This window comes from Anas acuta, chromosome 3 (assembly GCF_963932015.1).
Source record: "Anas acuta chromosome 3, bAnaAcu1.1, whole genome shotgun sequence".
NCBI classification, from domain to species: Eukaryota; Metazoa; Chordata; class Aves; order Anseriformes; family Anatidae; genus Anas; species Anas acuta.
In genome coordinates, this window is record NC_088981.1 from 60675697 (window position 1) to 60695316 (window position 19620).

Consider the following 19620-nt stretch of genomic DNA (forward strand, 5'->3'; position numbering starts at 1 on the left):
AATCTTAGGGCTTGAGGATTATATGGCAGGTTTATTTTAACAATCAATATACTCAGAAAAGAGTGGCACTTGCATGGTTTCTGATGAAATCCGTGCTTTCTGAAATATAGGTACAGTGAAATGAAAATTTCCTTTGAAAGTGATTGTAATCCCTTTCAAAACGTTGCCTCTCTGTTTTCTATTTCATCTGAGTCTCATAGTCAGAGACACTACAATTATCCATTAAAAAAAAAAAAAAAAAAAAAAAAAAGATCAAGCATTTATTTAATGTTTATAGAATTAATGGTCTGAAGTACTACTGCAGCTCCCAGGTATATCAAGGATTACTGCAGGACTGACTACACGTGCCTGTTACCATCTTCTGAGGCAGGACTCTGATCTGTTGCGGTTCTGTAGGTGTAGTCTTAAGCATTTCTATTCTGATGGTTCACTTGATGACAGAGAAAAGGAGAAAGCACCAGGAGCTGTAGGCATCAAGATCTTGAGTCTACAGTAAGATTCATCTTTATTCCATTAATGCAGCATTTCAAACAACAGCGCAACTAAGCGACTGACATATGTTTATGGTTTTTGACATGAGTGATAAAAAAATATATACATTCAACAGATTGTCTGATAATTTTAAAAGACTTATGAAAACTGACAGAGCAGAAAGGTTTCATTCATTGAATGTGTTTTTAATAACTAGTGCAACAAAAGGCATTGATAACCTCCTCTTTATAAAAATGAAACAATATTGCAATAATACGGTTTTTAGTTAAAAACAAAACAAAACAAAAACAACAAAAAAAACATAGTTTGGTTTCTTTCAGTACCAAACACTATGTCAGGAAATAACTTTTTTTTTTTTTTTTTTTTTTTACAGAAAATTAAAAACTTTCAGCTGATTTTTTAAAGAATTAAAGCTTCATTTTTTTTTTTTCTTTTTGTATATAGGAATGTATTTTCTGATTAAGAATAAGTCAAATAGAAATCTCCCTTTTCGTACTGTGTAAGTCATCCACTCAGAATTGCAAACAGCACATTCTGGGTACTGATGATTCAATGGAAATGATATATAATTAGATCACAGACAAAAACGTGTCTTTTTTTCCATTTAAAGAAAGGCTATACTGCAGCTGGAGCTAATTTCTAAGTCAAATTCAATTCAATTCAGTAACAATCCATAAACAGCTACTTTTCTATGTACAAATATTTTTGAAACACCCTCAATTTTATAATTTCTTTCTATGTCAATACAAACAGCTAAGGTGCTTCAGGCTAAGCATGGAAAATAATTAACCCATGCTGAAAATAATTAACCCACCAGTACGGAGAACATTCATTTCAGCTGACAGAGGGTGTCAAGGGTACTCTAGGCAAGAGTAAGGGAAAGCCAACTAGGGTTATGTTTTGACGTCGATGAAATTATGTGAAATTACTTTTCTGTTGAATACCGGGAGAAGACACTGAAGTGTCTTTCAAGTGTTAAACCTTCAGAAATCTACAGTTGCTTCACCTCTTCAGGAGGAAATTGTGAAATACCAGTTAATACCACTTTAATAAATCTGTGGCAAAACACGTAATTGTGCAATGGATTAATGGTAACGATTATGAAGTTTGCAATTCCAGATCAAAGTCTTGGCTGTGGCCACTTCAGCAGAGACTCAGAAAGCTTTGGAAGGAGCCAGGACTTCCACCAGTGCAGCAGTTGGCCCAAGCACTGACTGATTCCAGCTTCCTCACCAAACATAAAGGAGAACGGCATTAAAAACTGCTTTGTGTTTCCAGGTCTCTTTTGCTAAGGGAGTCATCAGAGTTTATTGATTTTAATTGTCATCCGGCCATGAGTTGCAGCAGGGAAGAAAAAAAAAAAAAAAAGTAGAAGACGTAGTGAGAGGGAAAGGTGGACAAGAGTTCTCCACACGGTTGCACCTCAATGCTCCTATCACTTGTTTTTTACATTTTTTTTTCCTTAGTGGATGCCTGTTTCTTCAAACTATTGGAGCAAACACCAAGTACCTGCCAAACCCTTGCCTGTCCCCAGTTTTTGAGGGGGCTGTAGCACAGACAGGAACCGCAGCTGAGTAGCAGGGTGAGCACGCTGCACGTCACTGCATGACTGGACTGTCTCTGGCCAGGTCACAGAGACCCTCGCTTATCTCAGCAGGGGAGATGTTTAGCTTGTGGGCAGAGGAGTACCATGACATGAGGTTGCCTGTGATAATCAGCTCCAGACTGGCTGGGGCTTGACCCTTAAACTGCAGCATGAAGCCCCTGCCAGTGGGTGGTGGTGCTGCTGGCAGCTACTTCTTGTGTCATTGTCTCTGATCCTCAGCAGAATATCTGTAGCCATATGAAGGACCAAAAACTCCAGACTAATAGCCTGGATCAGCTTGTTAAAGAACATTACATCTCACTGCCCCTTATGAGAGCTAACGAAGCCATGTTTCTCAGCTCCCACTATAAGGACTTCTCTGGCATTCTTGTATGAGTTGCATTGTAAACTATTCTGAAAATTCACAAAGAAATTAGTAATTTCCATAGTTTCTGAGTTATCATTGCTGGAAGTTTTATTCAGTTCTCAAAGTATGTATAAAACTTTTTTGTTGTTGTTGTTTATTTTTTAATTAAAGAAATCCCTAATAAAGACAAATGAAGCCAGAGGTTTATCTGAAACTGTTTCGCTGTGTCCAGCAGTAATGCCTCAGATGAAGTCAGAAATTCCACGGTGTTTATGGACACACCAAACCATGTAGACTGAGCTGTGTTTTTCAGATTTATATCTGTAAAGCCAGCATCAAGGGATGGTACATAGCTGAACAAGGACACAAGAATCCAAATGCAAGATAAAGTTTCAGGACACACATTGCAAGACTCAAAATATGAAGTTTCTATCACACTGTTTGGCAGGAAAAAACTTAGAACAATTCAGCCTTTTATAAATATTTTTTTCAGAACATATAATTTTGCTCTCCAAAATGTCCCCCTTTTTGATAAGTACAAATAAATAAATAAATAAATATTTTTTTTCAAATAACTGCCCATTATTTAGCAGTTTTACTGGTCTTCAAGAAAAATATGATTTAAAAATAATAAACTGATCATGTAGTATTGAAAAAATAGCATAATTGTGCCTGCATTCAGTATTAGTTTGGCATAGAGTATTGCATATTTAATAACCGTTAATCCGACTGCTGTTAGATTACTGGCAACAATATAAACAAACAAGCCTTTAATTTTAGCTGTTGTACTTGCTTTGCAGTGATAGCCTGCCTCTAAGCTACATAGAAATCTTATTATTTGATTTCAAAATCAAATGTCTAAAAACCTTTGCACTGTAAAATCCTGACACAGAGACTATGTGTTGGCAGTGTTTGGTGTAAAGCACCAGTTATCACCTAAGAAAATACCTGTAAGATGTTTGAATACTTTAATGGTACCCAAGCAAACATTCATTGCAAGACAATTATGCTGTTATTATCAGAGCAATCTCCCTAGAAAGTATGTTTTCAATGTCTAATCTGCCAACTGTATCTAAGAGGTCTGCATAAGGAAACCTGTTACCAGGAGGAATACCTTTGTACCTACAGTGGAAAAATTGCAGAGAGTTCACAAATCAGAAGAAAAAAATAAGAACACTGTATTGGAGTAAGTAGTCCAGGGAGTTCTTGAAGACGTGATGGGTCAATTCAGTGCTTGTTCTACCGAAACTGATAGTCCTTACAAATCTGAGAGGAGTGCAGAGCTTTTATCACTTGGCAATGGCTCAGAGCAATAGTATATGTACTGTAACAGACACTGCAGGTAGCTGGAATTTAAAGAAGATAAAATATTCCTTCACAAGTTAAATTTTGTGTTACTATTTAAAATAGTCAAATAAACAGAAGTACTTGCATTCTCTTCCATGTTGGTCTATGCATGATAGAGACAAGCTCCAATGTACTCCTCTTTCAATTTCTGCCTTAAAAACCAGGTCTTCTAAGACACCTCTTGCAACTTGGTGTTTCAGGAGGCAACATACAGATAGACCACTGCGAAACTGCATTCACTAACTCTTCTTTGAATAAGACAAATGCATTCTTAGGGCCCAGACACACCACTTGAAATTGCATTGAGAAATCCCACATCTCATTGATTTTTCACAACACAGTGACCAGCAAGCCTCAACACAAACTGAGATTGGAAAAATACATAAATAAATAGGCTTTCAAAACAGATAAACAACTGGAGGCATAGATTTGGAAAATAAAAAATAAAATAAAAAATCTGAGGAACTTAGGAATGCACTTCCTGCACCTCCAGACCAACTTATATTCCTAAATTATGTGGGCACTTTAAATCTGCCTTCATTTCATGCCTAAGAGAACAACGACTGCTGCATTAAGTCAGATTAAACAGCAGTCAGAGATCTGCAACTAAGAACATTCTTGAGCCAGAAGGAAGGTCTCCTGCTGTTTTAGATGATTTTTCATTATATCTAACTATTTTCTGAACACATGCACACATTTAGTATCTACCCCATTCTGCAGTAGGAAGTTTTACTGTTTGTTCTTGGTTTCTGAAGAAAAAAACTCTTTTTATTTTACTATTTATCATCATCATGCAAAAATATGTAGGTCAATGTAATTTCAGAAAGTTGTGCACTGTAGACTAGCGTTACCATTCACATGCTGCACATTTCAGCAGCTACAGGCGTTGGCATTCATATAACCTTTTTACTGGAAGCAAGTGCACGGAATGCCAAGTTTGTATTTCACTGCTGGAACAACATCTATTTCATATGGACATACTAAATGTCATCTCAACTAAAACAAGGCTCTGGAAAACATATTTCAAAAATACCCAGAACAATTATCATGAGAAAAAAAAAAAAAAAAGTGATTTTCAAAATACAAGTTGTTCCTTCCAGAGTTTATCAGTCCATAAGTGATCCAGGAACTCAGTGCACATTTAAGGAAACATCTGTTATTGTAAAATATGATACTACTCAATAAAAGTCTCATAAACAATTAAAATAGTACATGCAAGAATAACAGAAATACCATTTGTTACTCATTTTCAGAAGGAAAAAAAAAAAAAAAAAAAAACAACCGATGAAAGCATAAATCAGAAGTCTAATAGTTTGACAAGGATAATGTTAAGATCAAATGGAAAACTCAAGAGAGAAAACTCAAAGTTCTCCAGAAGGAAGGGGAGGAGCACCTGGGAGAAAAGAGAGAGGAAATTGTATCTCCGGTTTTCAGTGCTCCAGATATTGTTTCTTATTCATCTGAATATCGGTGTTGTACATGCAAGTTTAGGAGATGATCAAATCTGACAGAACAAAACACTTACTGAAAACATTTTGTTGTTGGGATCAAATTTCCCTTCTGTAAAAGGACATCCATAAAGCTTCCAAGCAATTTGGTTAGCTGCGGGATTTCTGCGCTTCAAAGTCTTGACCATCCCAGCCTCCACTGGACATCTGTTTTTTTAGTGCTGACAAATGTGTGGACAAAGACTTCTGAAAGCTTAAACACTGTTTGAAAACAATATCCTTGCATAAATTTTAATCAATCATGTATTTTAGAGCTCTCTAGTAATCTCTAAGTAGGCTGATTATTATTGTGGTTTGGTTTTGTTTGGTTGGTTGGCTGGTTTGATTTGGTTTGTTTTTCAGGAAGACAAAAACTCTTTTCTGATGTAAATAGCTATCTAAGATTAGGGTTTTATGTGTTGTAACTGTCAGGAACAAATGTGTTTTATTATACTACCACATCAGCCTGAGTTTCTCTCTGGTTCACATCTCTTGTTCACCCGTTCTACTTCTGTGCTTCTCCTGGCTTGATGTACAAACGGAAAAAATCAGCAGGCAAGGAAACCTTTCTGCTGGTAAGAAATGCTCACACTCTTGTCTCCAAAATGAGTCTGGATGTGAGTGGATGTGATCAGCAGCTGAGCTCACTCCAGTTCGCCTATGTATTCAACTCAACTTTGTCCCCCAGCTAACCTGTGCCACTTCCTCTTGGACTCCCCCAACAAGAAAACTACCCAGGGAAATTCTTGGAGAACATCTTAGAATGATTTTGCACTCCATAGTTTGCCTCCTCTGCATTCATGAAAACAGACCTTCAGACATATTTATTTAAAATAACTAACTAACTAACTAAATAAATAAATAAATAAAATGTTTAAAAGGATGCACAACATTGTCTCTTGTAAAACTGCTTCACAGTGATAACATGAGACCATTTTCTGGGACATGGCCCAGGCCAGAAGTCCACCAGGAAAGGGAATCTATGCATGTTTAAATAATTCAATTAGTTTTGAAAATCCTTCTGGATGATTTATCTCAAAGATGCACTAGGTGTTCTGCAGCAGTGCATTGCACCTACCCCTCTTTGTGAAAACAAGCATGAAGTCTCTAGCAGACTGCCAGCTGCTGAACCCCTGCTACTTTATCATGTGATCAAGACCCAGATATCTTTGAAAGACTACCCAGAGATTCACCAGAGCTAGATGTCTTCTGTTGTCATTAGACAACAGCTAATTTAGACTGTGGGGAATTCCAGGAAGACCATTCTTCCATGTTTGAATCAAGGTCTATGCAAGGTGCCTCAGACATGATCTCAAGAGATGAGAAGATCACAAGAAAATCACATCCAAGCTCAACACATTGCCCTACTTTCAGAGTAGAATTTAATTATGTTTATGTAGGTCATGATTCTATTGGTGGATGAAGTTTACTAGATACTGCAGGAGAGGCTGACAGACCTCATCAAGGAAATGTGTTAAACAAGTCCAAAATGGACACATGGCAAATTAGTCATTGCTGGCTCCACAGGATAAAAGAGTAGTAAAACCATAAGTCTTTCAGTCTCTATTATTTGCCTATTAAACTTCCCATAGCCCTTAAGAGAGGTGGAAGGCAATACTCCTGAATGTATTCAGCATGTAATATAAAAAAACACATCTCTTTTACAGAGCAGCCACTCCTCTGATGATTTCATGTGCACAGTGGGTATAGCAGGCAGCAGCATCTCAGCCCATTCACTACTTAATCCACTCTGTTCCAGCTTAATTTGCAAACAAATCTTCTGGGAAATGTTATGAAGAAAGGCCTGGGTCTGTTCATCCTGGAGAAGACTGAGAGGGGATCTCCTCAATGTATATCGATATCTGAGGGGTGGGGGACAGAAGGATGTAGCCAACCTCTTCTCAGTGGTTTGTGGGGATAGGACAAGGGGCAATGGCTGCAAGTTAGAGCACAGGAAGTTCCGCACTGACATGCAACAGAACTTCACGGTGAGGGTGACGGAGCATTGGAACAGGCTGCCTAGAGAGGTTGTGGAGTCTCCTTCTCTGGAGATATTCAAGGCCTGTCTGGACGCCTACCTGGGCAGCCTGCTCTGAGGAACCTGCTTTGGCAGGGGGGTTGGACTCAATGACCTTTTGAGGTCCCTTCCAAACCCTACAATTCTGTGATTCTGTGAAATAGGGTTTACTTTATAAAACACCCAAATCATTTATGTCAGTTGTTAATAAACAATTTTTTTCTCCATATGTCTACATTTGATCTACATCTATATAATTAGTATCTATATCATTAGTGTCTACACTAGTTCTGCAATTCCATCATATAGGAATGCCATAATCAGATTATCTTCAGATGTCAGAGACAGATTTGCTCCTTCCATACCTGGTTCCCTTGTCTACTCTTGTTTGCCTCCAGTTTCTCAGTAGTACACCACTTACGGGAAAGTTTGTGTCAATTCAGCAAATCTTGTTGAAACATCACTCACTGTAGTACATGTAATGCAGACTCTATGTGCAAGTGACAGATGCAAGCATTGCCTTCTCATATGAGCTCTTTCTGCTAGGACAAGAAAAGCTGGAAAAGAGGAAAAGGCAGCATATGAAATTTAAGTGGAAAAGAACTCCACCAGAGAAAATATCAAAAGGATCACTATTTTTCTGTTCATTTGTCCTTTTCTAAGAAGATATGAAGGGAAAAATAAACACACTCATTGTCAGCTCTTGTGTGAAACACACTCATTGTCAGCTCTTGTGTGGATGTTTCTTTGGTCTATTTAAAAACTAATATGTTAAAAAAAAAAAAACAAAAAAAAACACACACAAACTATGTATTTTAAGGGAGGTTGAATTGACTCAACCAGGATGTTAGCGGTGTCTGAAAGTCATTTTACCTTCACCCAGAAAGAAACACACTGTAATTTCAGTGAATATTTATTTTTGTCTGGGGTTGCTCTTTCATGGAAAGTTCCAAAATTTCTGTGTACAAGATACCTTGGACACATCATTTACAAGTTATTGGTAAATCAGTTCATCTCAGACTAACCATTCTGAAGAATAGCTTCTGAAGAATAGCTTGTCTTTAGAAGGTATCTTTCTATAACACTTTCGTGGTGTAACTCACCACTGAAACCTTGCACTTAGTCACCCTACTACTTACTCATATCTTCTAATTTGCAACATAATTCATAGAGAAGCATCTTAAAACTAGTGAGAGTTGAGATTCTTAAGATGGCGCAGTGTTTGTGCTAAGGCACTTATTTGTTAGTTACCAGTTCAAACATGTTTAGTGTCAATAATGCTGATAGCATTCAGCAGCAACAAGTTTACACCTGGTAGTCATGTTTCTAATCTAGCCTGTTTAGAAAAAGGTCCAGAGTTTACTTTTGAATTACTCTACATGTAGAAGGGGGACAGGGCAAGCACTTCCTTAAGATCAAGTAATGTCACTTTAATTGACGGTCAGAACTCATTGCCTATAGTCTTCTGGTTTAGCAATCAACTATGCCCCATGAGATTTTGGAAAATGAATGAACAATTATGAAACAAAAAAACCTTTGGACATAGCTCCTTGTTCTTCTTGGCATTCTTAGAGAATAATAGTAGTGTATAACAGGATTCTGTTGAAAAGCTAGTTTTGCATTTACAGAACCCCAGACAGCACAGACTATTTCCTCATTTAGACGAGTCATAGTTTCTTCTCCTGAGGCCTCATGGAGACCTTTCGTCTAGCTTTTGACACAGTCTTTTCAACTAAGTTTCCCCAGTGAGGATCTAAGCCACTGACTAGCACAGTTTGTGGAACAAGAACCCCAAACCTGAACTTGTCTGTTATGAGACTTGCATCTCTCTAACATGAAGAAATCCAACTCAGTGATTGTGACACAAATCAGGAAGATCCATCTGATAAGAAGGCCTTCTTATAAAGGGTAAACACCCAGGGCTCCTACCTTGATCTGGTCTCTCACCGGAACCATCAATCCCAGAAATGAATAAGCCAGCTGGCACTGGATAATAAGGTATAATATGAGATGAATCCCCAGGCACTGGTGACCAGTTCCAGCAATGCCAATTGTGCTCTGTTAGTCTGTACTTCGTCAAAGTCCACTTGTACTTTGTTCAGTCTGTACTTTGCTTACAAACAAAATCCTACATGTTAACAAGTATTAATATTGTTTAGCTTCTCCGCTAATTACTGAAAGATAAATATTAATGGAATGGGTTGAGAGGACGTGAGGAAAATATTACTATCCTCCTTTCTGCATATTAGCTTAAAGTTTTAAAGTACGTCAGACATCTGTCCGCCTTTTTAGAAGTTTTATGTGAAGAGCAGAGAGAGATAAGTAGGCATTAATTGTACCATGTGAACTATATAAATACTGAGTCTTTGCAAGGCTTAAATGAAAAATATTTGGAATAGCCTTTTCAAAAAAGCTACAAGACAGTAAATCTGCTCATTCTTCCCCTTTACTGTATAAGAATTCAAAGCTCCAGCATATAAATTTTAGCTCATGCACCAGCTCAAGCATGTAAACCAATTTACTTCTGATCTTCTTTCCAAGGTTACTTCTCAGTCACTGATGTTTATCTTATACATTGTATATCACCTAGATAATTGAGAGGTAGACGGAAAGGCAGAATCTGTTATTTTTTTCAACTACTGCAGAAGTCTGCAAGCTCTCCAGCAGACAGGTCTTGCCACTGCCCAGCACCCTGGCACAATAGCTGAGTAGTCTTATGTCGCTAATGAAACAATGCTGATGATAAATTGTGACATTTAGTGACTATTTTGCACAGCATCTACAAGAATGTGTGAAGAGAACCTGTCTGAAATGTGATGACAGGATTTTCACATGTCACAATTATTTCACATGTATTTTTCTTATGAGGAGTTAGGATAGGATTTTAGCAAAGAAAGTGAGGACAACAGCATGGGTTCTGGATGAGCTGAAGAGGAGAGTCGTGGCAAAAATGCTGTGCTTGAATGAAATTTCCTGTCCTTGGGGAATTTGTAGGACTTCAGACATTCTCACATTCTGCACCAGGTCATAGCCATCACTCAATGACGACAGAAAGATAACAAAGCAGGTAGCATGTTGGTTGTTAAGACACTCACACGAGTCCATACAAAATCCAGCATCAAGCTTGTGCTTCAGGATGCTCCAAACTACAGATTTTGTCAGCTGTGCAGCAATGTGGCCGTCAGCCAGGACTCAATAAGTTCAGGTTGGTTGTCAAGGGGAGCCTGAAAAAGAAAAGTCACAGGGTTGATATGTTGGCACCTAACATATCTTACTCTCAAAGTTCTTTGGCTGACAAGGTTGTTGGGATGCCACTGAAAGCAGTGCAAAAATGCTCTGCAAAATGATTTAGTTTCAGTGAACTGACTAATTCAGAACAACAACAACCAAAAGAGCTAACTTTTATTAAGCTTCTTCTGACCAACTCTATTTGTGCTCTTTTTCCCTGGCTAGTCAAAGGCAGTTTGTACAGACATTTTCTCTGGCTCAGCACGACGTCTCCTGTCGTCACATTTCAGACAGGTTCTCTTCACACATTCTTGTAGATGCTGTGCAAAATAGTCACTAAAGTCAATAGAGGAAAGAGATATTGATGAGCTGTGTTACAGCTCCACCCTTGGAGTAACGGACACCCTCTGCCCCTATCTCCATGCCTTTTCCGTCAATCCTCCACACACATACTTCCCAACCTCACAAACACAGCTGGAAGTAAAGTAAAGAGGGAAGAGGTTTCCTATCCAAGCTTTCAGGAAGATGATTCACAAGAAATGAAAGCACAGTGGGAGCTAGGACTGCTGAAATAGTAGCACAAGCAGTACTCACAGAAATCCTGGCAATAAAGATACATATTTTTTTCAACTGCAATAAACCCCAAAAAGTTTCTCAAGTTCCTGGCCATAAGGACTTTCTGTTTTATCTCCATTAAGTATTCTTGAGCACTGTTTGGTAATCAAACATCTTACATTAACTTTCTATGGTAAAAATGCACTTTTACTCATTCAATCATTATTAATTGAGGCAAAGAACATAGATCCAATCTGAGTCACTGAGGCAGTTCCCTGTTTTCATGGGTAATTCTGTCATTCCAGTTGACTCATAAACTGACCAAGCTCCTTGTTTGTCCCACTCAGCTTCCACTGAGTAGCTGTTCCAGATGCTTACTGGTGAGAATCCATCTTCTGATTTCCAGCTGGAATTGACTGCTAGTAAATTTACATATTATTCTAATTGCCACCATTGCTCTGCAGCATAGACAGCTCTTTTTCTCTTTCTGTTCTTCACCACTACAGTCAGTCCTAGCAATACAGCCAGAAAAAGTGGTTTATAACTTTTCAGGTACTGGGTCGCATCTGCTATAAAAGACAATCTTTTAAAATCTTTATTGTTCGATAAACCACAAAAGTAGGTAAGAATATAGGGAATTCTCTTTCCATGTCATAGCAGGAGACTTCCTTTGCTCCTGCTCCAAACTGAAATCACTTGTACAGTAACTGGAATTACAATGTTCCTTTACAGTTTGAAGTCCTCTTCACCTTCACAACAGCAACAAAAATTATTATTTCTGTGCATTAGCTCTGCCCTGTTTTTGTCTATAATACCTACTTCTGGAGGTGATGTGGACAAGCATTTAACAAGCTGATGAGCTACAAACAACTAACAATCCAAGATCGGGAGGTGCCACCAGTGACAGTCACACCATTTTTCACATGTAAAAATGAAAATACCTGTGAAACCACTTAGAATCAATATATATATATATATATATACATATATATATATATTTAAATTACACAATTCTATCTTTTCTCTCCTCTACTTGGCCATTAGGGCATCACTATAGTAGCCTCTCTGTCCTGTTAAGCCCATGTGGCTATATATTCATAGATACATAGAATGGTTCAGGTTGGAAGGGACATTAAAGACCATTCAGTTCCAATCCTCCTGCCCTTGGCAGTGACACCTTCCACTAGACCAGGCTGCCCAAAGCTCTATCCAACCTGCCTTTGAACACTTCCAGGGGTGGGGCATCCACAGCTTCTCTGGGCAACCTGTGCCAAGGCCTCACCACCCTCTGAGTGATTAATTTCTTCCTTATATCTAATATAAATCTACCCTCTTTTAGTTTAAAACCATTGCTCCTTGTCCTGTCACCACACCTCCTGAGAAAGAGTCCCTCCCCAGATTTCCTGCAGGCCCCCTATAGGTACTGGAAGGCCACTGTGAGTTCTCACTGGAGCCTTCTCTTCTCCAGGCTGAACAACCCCAACTCCCTCACCTTGTCTTTATAGCAGAGGTGCTCCAGCCCCTTGATCATCCTCATGGCCCTCCTCTGGACTCATTTTAATACATCCATGTCCTTGTGCTGGGGGCCCCAGAACTGAACGCAGTGCTCCAGTTGGGGTCTCATGATAGCAGAACAGAGGCGGAGAATCTCCTCTCTCACCCTGCTGGCCATGTTGCTTTTGATACAGCCCAGGGTAAGGTTGGCTTTCTGGGCTGCAAGCGCACATTGCCAGCCTGTGCTGAGCTTCTTATCAACCAACACATCCGGGTCCTTCTCCTCAGGGCTGCTCTCAATCATTTTCCATCCAGTCTGTATTTGTGCTTGGGATAAACACCAATGCACACTGAACACCTCGTTTGTTTGAAAAGTGGTATGTAAAAGTTGAAAGCAATTCACAAATGACACTTTGCAGTCAAATAGCAGATGGATTATCAGAGACCAAGCGAAAATCATTGTTTTCTTCAGCTTAACCTCAAACCTCAATAAACAATCCAAAATGTCACACAGGAAAGTCCCTGAGCATAAACAACATACTGGTGTATCATGTCCCATATATCATTATCCTATGCTGTAGCTGTACAAAATGCTGTACAGCTTTGTCAGACAACAAGTAGACTGTGGATTCAGTGATTCATAAAACAAAAACCTTAGAACATCCAAAGTTTGTCAGTGTTATTTTTCTCTGCAGTGATGTTGCATTAATTACAGTACATAAACACATTATAGAAAATAAAAAAGCAACTCTCATGAAGAAATATAATCTTTCTCACAGCAGATTGTATAAAGTTCCTGATATATTCCAGAAATCAAACAGTTCAACAACTTCCTTTTGACCTTTATATCACTTATCAGTTGTGTTTCACTGGATGAGATTTTTCAAGCAATCCATCATCAAATTTGTCCAACAATATTACAACAATCTATTCATGCACATATTGGGTTGTTCATGAGTAAAAAAGGGAACTTCCATAACTGCACTAACAGTATGTAACAATTTCTGCCTGTTACTTTGAAGTATACACAGATTGTCTTTATACGAGACACAGAGATCTTTTATTCTATTTTTATTTTTATTTCTAGAAAGCTTTCAAATGGCCTTTGTAGCATTTGGTAGCTTTTAATAATTAGAACATCTAGGAGTAACACTGGCAACATTTCCATTGGATTATTCCTCTTCAACATTTTACATGTGAGGAACATTTTAAATAAATTCTATATATACTTCTGTAACCCTTAATAATATATCTGATACAATGGTGTTTACTTGTAAGTAATCACCCACAAGTCATTCAGATTAACAGTAATTTTCTCTCTAATGGTCTTTACATCAGTATACTATATGAAATCAGTACCTCTGAGAACAGTTATAATGACAGACGTTATAAAATGTCAAAGCCTTTTGTTGTTGAAAATGCTTATTTCTGGACTTCTTATAGCTCATTTTATTCCTTTGGCAGAAGCCATCTGTTTTTAAGGACTGGATTAATCACTTTTACACTAAGCTCTCTTAAAGTCCTGAGTTACAAAAGCAGCATGACTTCTGGTCTGAGAAAGCATGGGGGGGGGGCAGCAGTCAGAGTCCCAAAGATAGAACATGGAGGTGGTTTACATGTTGGCTTCATTCTGAATTAATTATTTAAGGAACATGGCTGGCACACGAACAGTTGGCCCAAATGCTGAGAGACAAATTGGGGAAAGGAATGGGAGCTTCTTTAACCATAAGAGGTAACAACTGGAGAACCCAAAGACCACATTGATCCAAAGCTGCAGGAGAGAAACATGATTGGGGCTAGGAAGAGAAGATACACCTTGGAGTAATAAAAATGATGAGCAGTAACCATGGGGAAAAAGTACAGATGATGCTGGACAGCAGAAACAGCCACTGAAACAGTATACAAAGGAAACTGGTGTGGTTGCATCTTCCCTAATCATACCTAATGTGGGTGGACTACAGAGAAGGGTCACTGTCCAGCCCTTGTGCCCTCCACAACCCACAGTCTCCTAGGGAAACATTACCACTTCTTTCTGAAAGATTCCCACTCATCTCCCAACCAGGCAGTGGCCTGTTTGCTGTCAGTCCATGCAACGGTGCCTATAGGAATCGGGATTACAGGCAATCAACTGCTGCCAAGCTGCCAGAAGCCTGTCTGATAATCCAGGCACAGCCTGAAAGCTGTTGGCAATGCTTTATTTCATTTTAACTTATTTCATTTACTAAAATAAGTACTAGAACATATCATCTGCTTTTCCTAAGCATGTGCAACTAAAATTATACACTGCTCATAAGATTAACTCACCACATAAACTGTGATCTAACTCATAACTGTGGAAAGGAAATGAGACAGGATTTCTCAGTCTGTGGAAAGAATTTGAGTAAGCAACAGCTTGAACTTACCTTTCCCATGAGACTGCAGTTAAGCTTTCAAAAATGCTAAGGAACAAAAGCTTGAATAATCTTAATATCCCTTTTTTTTATTTTTCTTTCTTTCTTTTTTTTTTTTTCCACATTCAGATGGCTTTTTTTTCTTCCCTTCTTCCTCCTTGTAACTGGAGACTGATTTGAAAAGTTTAATGATGATAGGGAAATATCCAGCATCCATAATCTGAAAAAAATAATAATAAATAAGTAAATATATATATATATATGAACTGGTCAGATGCAAAGATGCAGACAATGTGCCTTGAGGAAGTTTGGAAAAGAGGGCTGCAAACTAATCTCTTTGCAACCTGCTGCTGCATAAAAAATGTGCTCACAGATATAGAAAAGGCATACCGATTTGCCTAAAAGAGAGGAGAAATTTACAAGGAGAAATTAAGACCAACTGTGATTTCTGAAGCACTTTTGCAATACTTGGCTGATGGGAATATCCTTCAAAAGTTCTTGAGAGGATAGAAATGGTATTCACAGATGTAGTTTTGGTAGTTAGACACGTAGACATGGATCTGCCAGCTTTTCTTTTGAAAACAAAAACCAATGGAAAAAAAAAAAAAAAAGAAAAAAAAAAAAGAAAAAAACAAACAACAACAACCACAAAATAAAACAGCTGAATAGATAGAAATTACATTTATTGGCTTGCCTGCAAAGCAAAAAGAACACCACTTCACAAAATGTTTTTTTCTCTGCCATTCCCCGTCCACACTCTTTCACTTCCTTGAGAGCTAAATATCATTCCTGAGGTCTGAGAGGGGGTTCTGTGTCATGTCCTGCATATGTGAGAAGGAGAAGGACAGAGAGGTTGATAGTTCCTGTAGTTATTAGGAAAAGTTTTTGGTTGAACAAATTGAGCGCTTTATATTTATAGCTGACTGACACAGCTTCCATCTGTACTAAGGATTAAACTTCTCATACAAAAAAGTCTGGTGTATCTGAAATGCAGGACCTTGAGAAAACTTTTATGCTGTACACAGTATGCGAACAGGCTTATATTTGGCCACTAAGAAAATTTCATAAAAATAAATAACATCACTGGCTTCGGAAGGCATCCTAATGATAAGTCTTGCAATTTTTGAGGCATTCCCATTGCTGGGTAGTCACAGGTGGTGTACTCCAGGGACAGATACTGGGCCTAATACCATTTTACATCTTTAATTACCTGAATATCAGAGGCAGAACCCTCAACAAGTCTACAAAACAAAACTGGGGTATGTCAGAGAGTCATGCTGCCATCCAGGGGGACCTTGACAGGCTGGAGAAATGGGCTGTGTATTGGGTCTGGCTGGAATGTTAACTTTCCCAGCAGCAGCCCATACAGTGCCGTACTCTGTACTTGTAGCTGGAACAGCAGTGTTATCACACCAGTGTTGTGTCTGCTGCTGAGCAGCAGTGGCACAGTATTAGGCCTTTCTCTAACCCTCCTAGGTGGTGGGCAAAAGGTGAGGAGAGAAACATCACTAGGGCAGCTGGCCTAAACCAATCAAAGGGATATTCCATACCATGTGATGTCACACTCAGCAATAAAAGGTGGAAACAGGAAGAAGAGGGGAGGGGTGGGCTCTCGTTTGGAAGACGTCGGTCCTCCTCTCGAACACCGGCTGCGTGCGTTGAGGCCTTGCTTCAAGGACGTGGTCAATCATCGCTCATTTGTGGGAAGTAGAGAGTAATTTCTTTCCTCTGCACTTCCATATAGCCTTCATTTATTTTGTTTGTTTGTTTTCCTCCCTTCTTTTTATTTTCCTTTTTTTCCCCTCCCTTTCCCCTTTCCCTTTTTATTTTCCCCTTAGTTAAATTGTTAGTTCATGGTAGTCTTTATTTAACTATTATAATTATTTCCCTTTAATTAAATTATCCTTATCTCAACCCGTGAGTTGTTCTTCGCTTTACTTCTCCCCCTCCTCATCTAAAGGAGGGGGAGTGAGAGAGCGGTTGTGGGGTTTAGCTGCCCAGTACGGTAAAACCACCACAGGCTGACACAAAACTCATGAAGTTCTACACAGAGAAGTACAAAGCTCTGAGCTGAGGGAGGAACAACCCCAGGTACCAACTCATGCTGGAGCAGACAATCTGGAATACAGCTTCTCTCTGGTGGTGGATGCCAAGTTCAACATGAGTCAGCAATGTGCCCTTGGGACCAAGAAGGTCAACAGGCAACCTGGGTTGCATTAGGTGAATTATTGCCAGCAGGTGATAGGAGATCCTTCCCCTCTAGCCAGCACTGGTGAGGCTGATGCTGGAGTGCTGGGCTCCCCAGTATAAGAGTGATATGGGCATACTGGAAAGAGTGCAGCAAAGGGCCGTGAAGATAACCAAGGGTCTGGAGCATCTCTCCTGTGAAGAAAAGCTGAGAGAGCTGGAACAGTTCATCCTAGAGAAGAGGAGGCTCAGAGAAGGTCTCATCAATGTCTTACTGAAGAGAAAGTATAAAGAGGATGGAATCAGGCTCTCTTCTTTCATGCCCAGTGCCAGGACAAGAAACAAACTGAAATACAGAAAATTCAACTTAAACGTGAGAAAAAAACTTTTACTTGAAAGATGGAATTACTTCTCCAGAGAGGTGATAGGGTCTCCATCACTGGAGATAGATACCTGATGAGACACAGACCTGAACAACCTTGAACCTGAACAACCTTGAACCTGAACAACCTTGCTGTGGGTAGAGGGGTTGGACTAGATCCTCCATAGAGGTGCCTTCCAGCGTCAGCAGCTCTGGGACCCTCTGATTCCCCAGAGTGGCATATTTAGATCTTCTATGTTTGCAATGACCTAGAAAATGCATCAAATCTAACCTTCTAGTTACAGCTCTTTTCAAGTTTTTATTCCACCTTACCCTGTAAGTGGTCCTTACAGGTTCTCAGATCCTCCTGAACTATTGTGCATGTCCTGCCTGGAACCTGCTGAGAAAAAAACAAGTTGTTAAGGGGTAGAATTAGGAAAAAAGCTGGGGAAAAAAAAAAAAAAAAAAAAAAGCTGCATAAAAAATGTGCTCACAGATATAGAAAAGGCATACCGATTTGCCTAAAAGAGAGGAGAAATTTACAAGGAGAAATTAAGACCAACTGTGATTTCTGAAGCACTTTTGCAATACTTGGCTGATGGGAATATCCTTCAAAAGTTCTTGAGAGGATAGAAATGGTATTCACAGATGTAGTTTTGGTAGTTAGACACGTAGACATGGATCTGCCAGCTTTTCTTTTGAAAACAAAAACCAATGGAAAAAACAAAAAAGAAAAAAAAAAAAAAAACAAGAAAAAAACAAACAACAACAACCACAAAATAAAACAGCTGAATAGATAGAAATTACATTTATTGGCTTGCCTGCAAAGCAAAAAGAACACCACTTCACAAAATGTTTTTTTCTCTGCCATTCCCCGTCCACACTCTTTCACTTCCTTGAGAGCTAAATATCATTCCTGAGGTCTGAGAGGGAGTTCTGTGTCATGTCCTGCATATGTGAGAAGGAGAAGGACAGAGAGGTTGATAGTTCCTGTAGTTATTAGGAAAAGTTTTTGGTTGAACAAATTGAGCGCTTTATATTTATAGCTGACTGACACAGCTTCCATCTGTACTAAGGATTAAACTTCTCATACAAAAAAGTCTGGTGTATCTGAAATGCAGGACCTTGAGAAAAAGCTGGGAAGTTTTGCTTTCAAGGCAATGAAAGAGCATTTGCTTAAAGTGCTCCCATCAAAGTGAGGACCTGAACTCATAGCTCATTTCTCTTTCAGCCACTCAGCCCTACAAGCAGTCATGAATATTATCTAAAAGGCCTCGGTCATCTTTTTTATACCTTACATGCACAGCTGGAGTTGGTATTGTTGGTATATATCTGTTTGTGAACTGTTGATCCTGCTGAAGTCACAACGTAGCCAAAATTCACGTGTTCCACCATTGTGCTTGTAAGAGTGATTTCTCAATCATCTACTGCTGTCATCATAACAGTAAACAACATCTGGTGTTGAGGCACAATTAGCCAGAGAAATGAGTTCCTCACCACCAACTACCTACGTTACTACAGCCTCTGCTTTCTCCTGAAGGAAAGGTTGTGCCCACCATGTGCTCAGAAGAGACCATCCTTCCCCTCAGCTCGTAGCAAGGCTCTCTGCAGTCCCTGGTGCTGTGCACATGTGTGTGACAGGTGAGCTGGTCCCCATGTTAGCCGGAAATCTGACTTGGTGCAAGCCAGACACCAAAGAAAGCTCAGCAAGTTTGCTTTTCCTTGGAGAGCCTCTGAAAAGCAGGAGTCCTCTTCTTCCCACGCACATTTCTCTTGCATGGAGTAGGGCCTGGAGACCTGCCCTCCTTGCAGCTGGGCTCGGGAAGCATTTGCTCTCCTGCTAGCTTTAACCATTGCAGACTAAGCAGGCTGTCACCAAGTTTCATTCCTTAATGGCTTCCTGGTCAGTGGACAGTTTCTGACCTGGCACATCACTTGCCGTGTCTCCTTAACATATACCCAAAAGTAATTTGGATCCTTGGCAAAAGACACCACAGCTTCATGTCTGGGTAATCCCAAACCCGAAGCTGCCCTAAATTGTAACCACGACTGATTCCAACTCATGCTCCTCCCCTCCCTTCTCATCCCTCTGAGGGCTGTTATGTTCTTT

The 19620-nt window shown here is 39.3% G+C and overlaps 1 long non-coding RNA gene across 1 annotated transcript; it reads right to left on the bottom strand.

Annotated features, from left to right (window-relative positions):
- Nucleotides 1-916: 916 nt before the first annotated feature.
- On the bottom strand, nucleotides 917-9966 carry LOC137854247 (uncharacterized). Its single transcript, XR_011095041.1, has 3 exons — nucleotides 9225-9966; nucleotides 7661-7852; nucleotides 917-5500 (listed from the first exon to the last, which is right to left on the bottom strand). It is a non-coding gene; the product is annotated as an uncharacterized lncRNA (long non-coding RNA).
- Between the last annotated feature and the right edge of the window lie 9654 nt (nucleotides 9967-19620).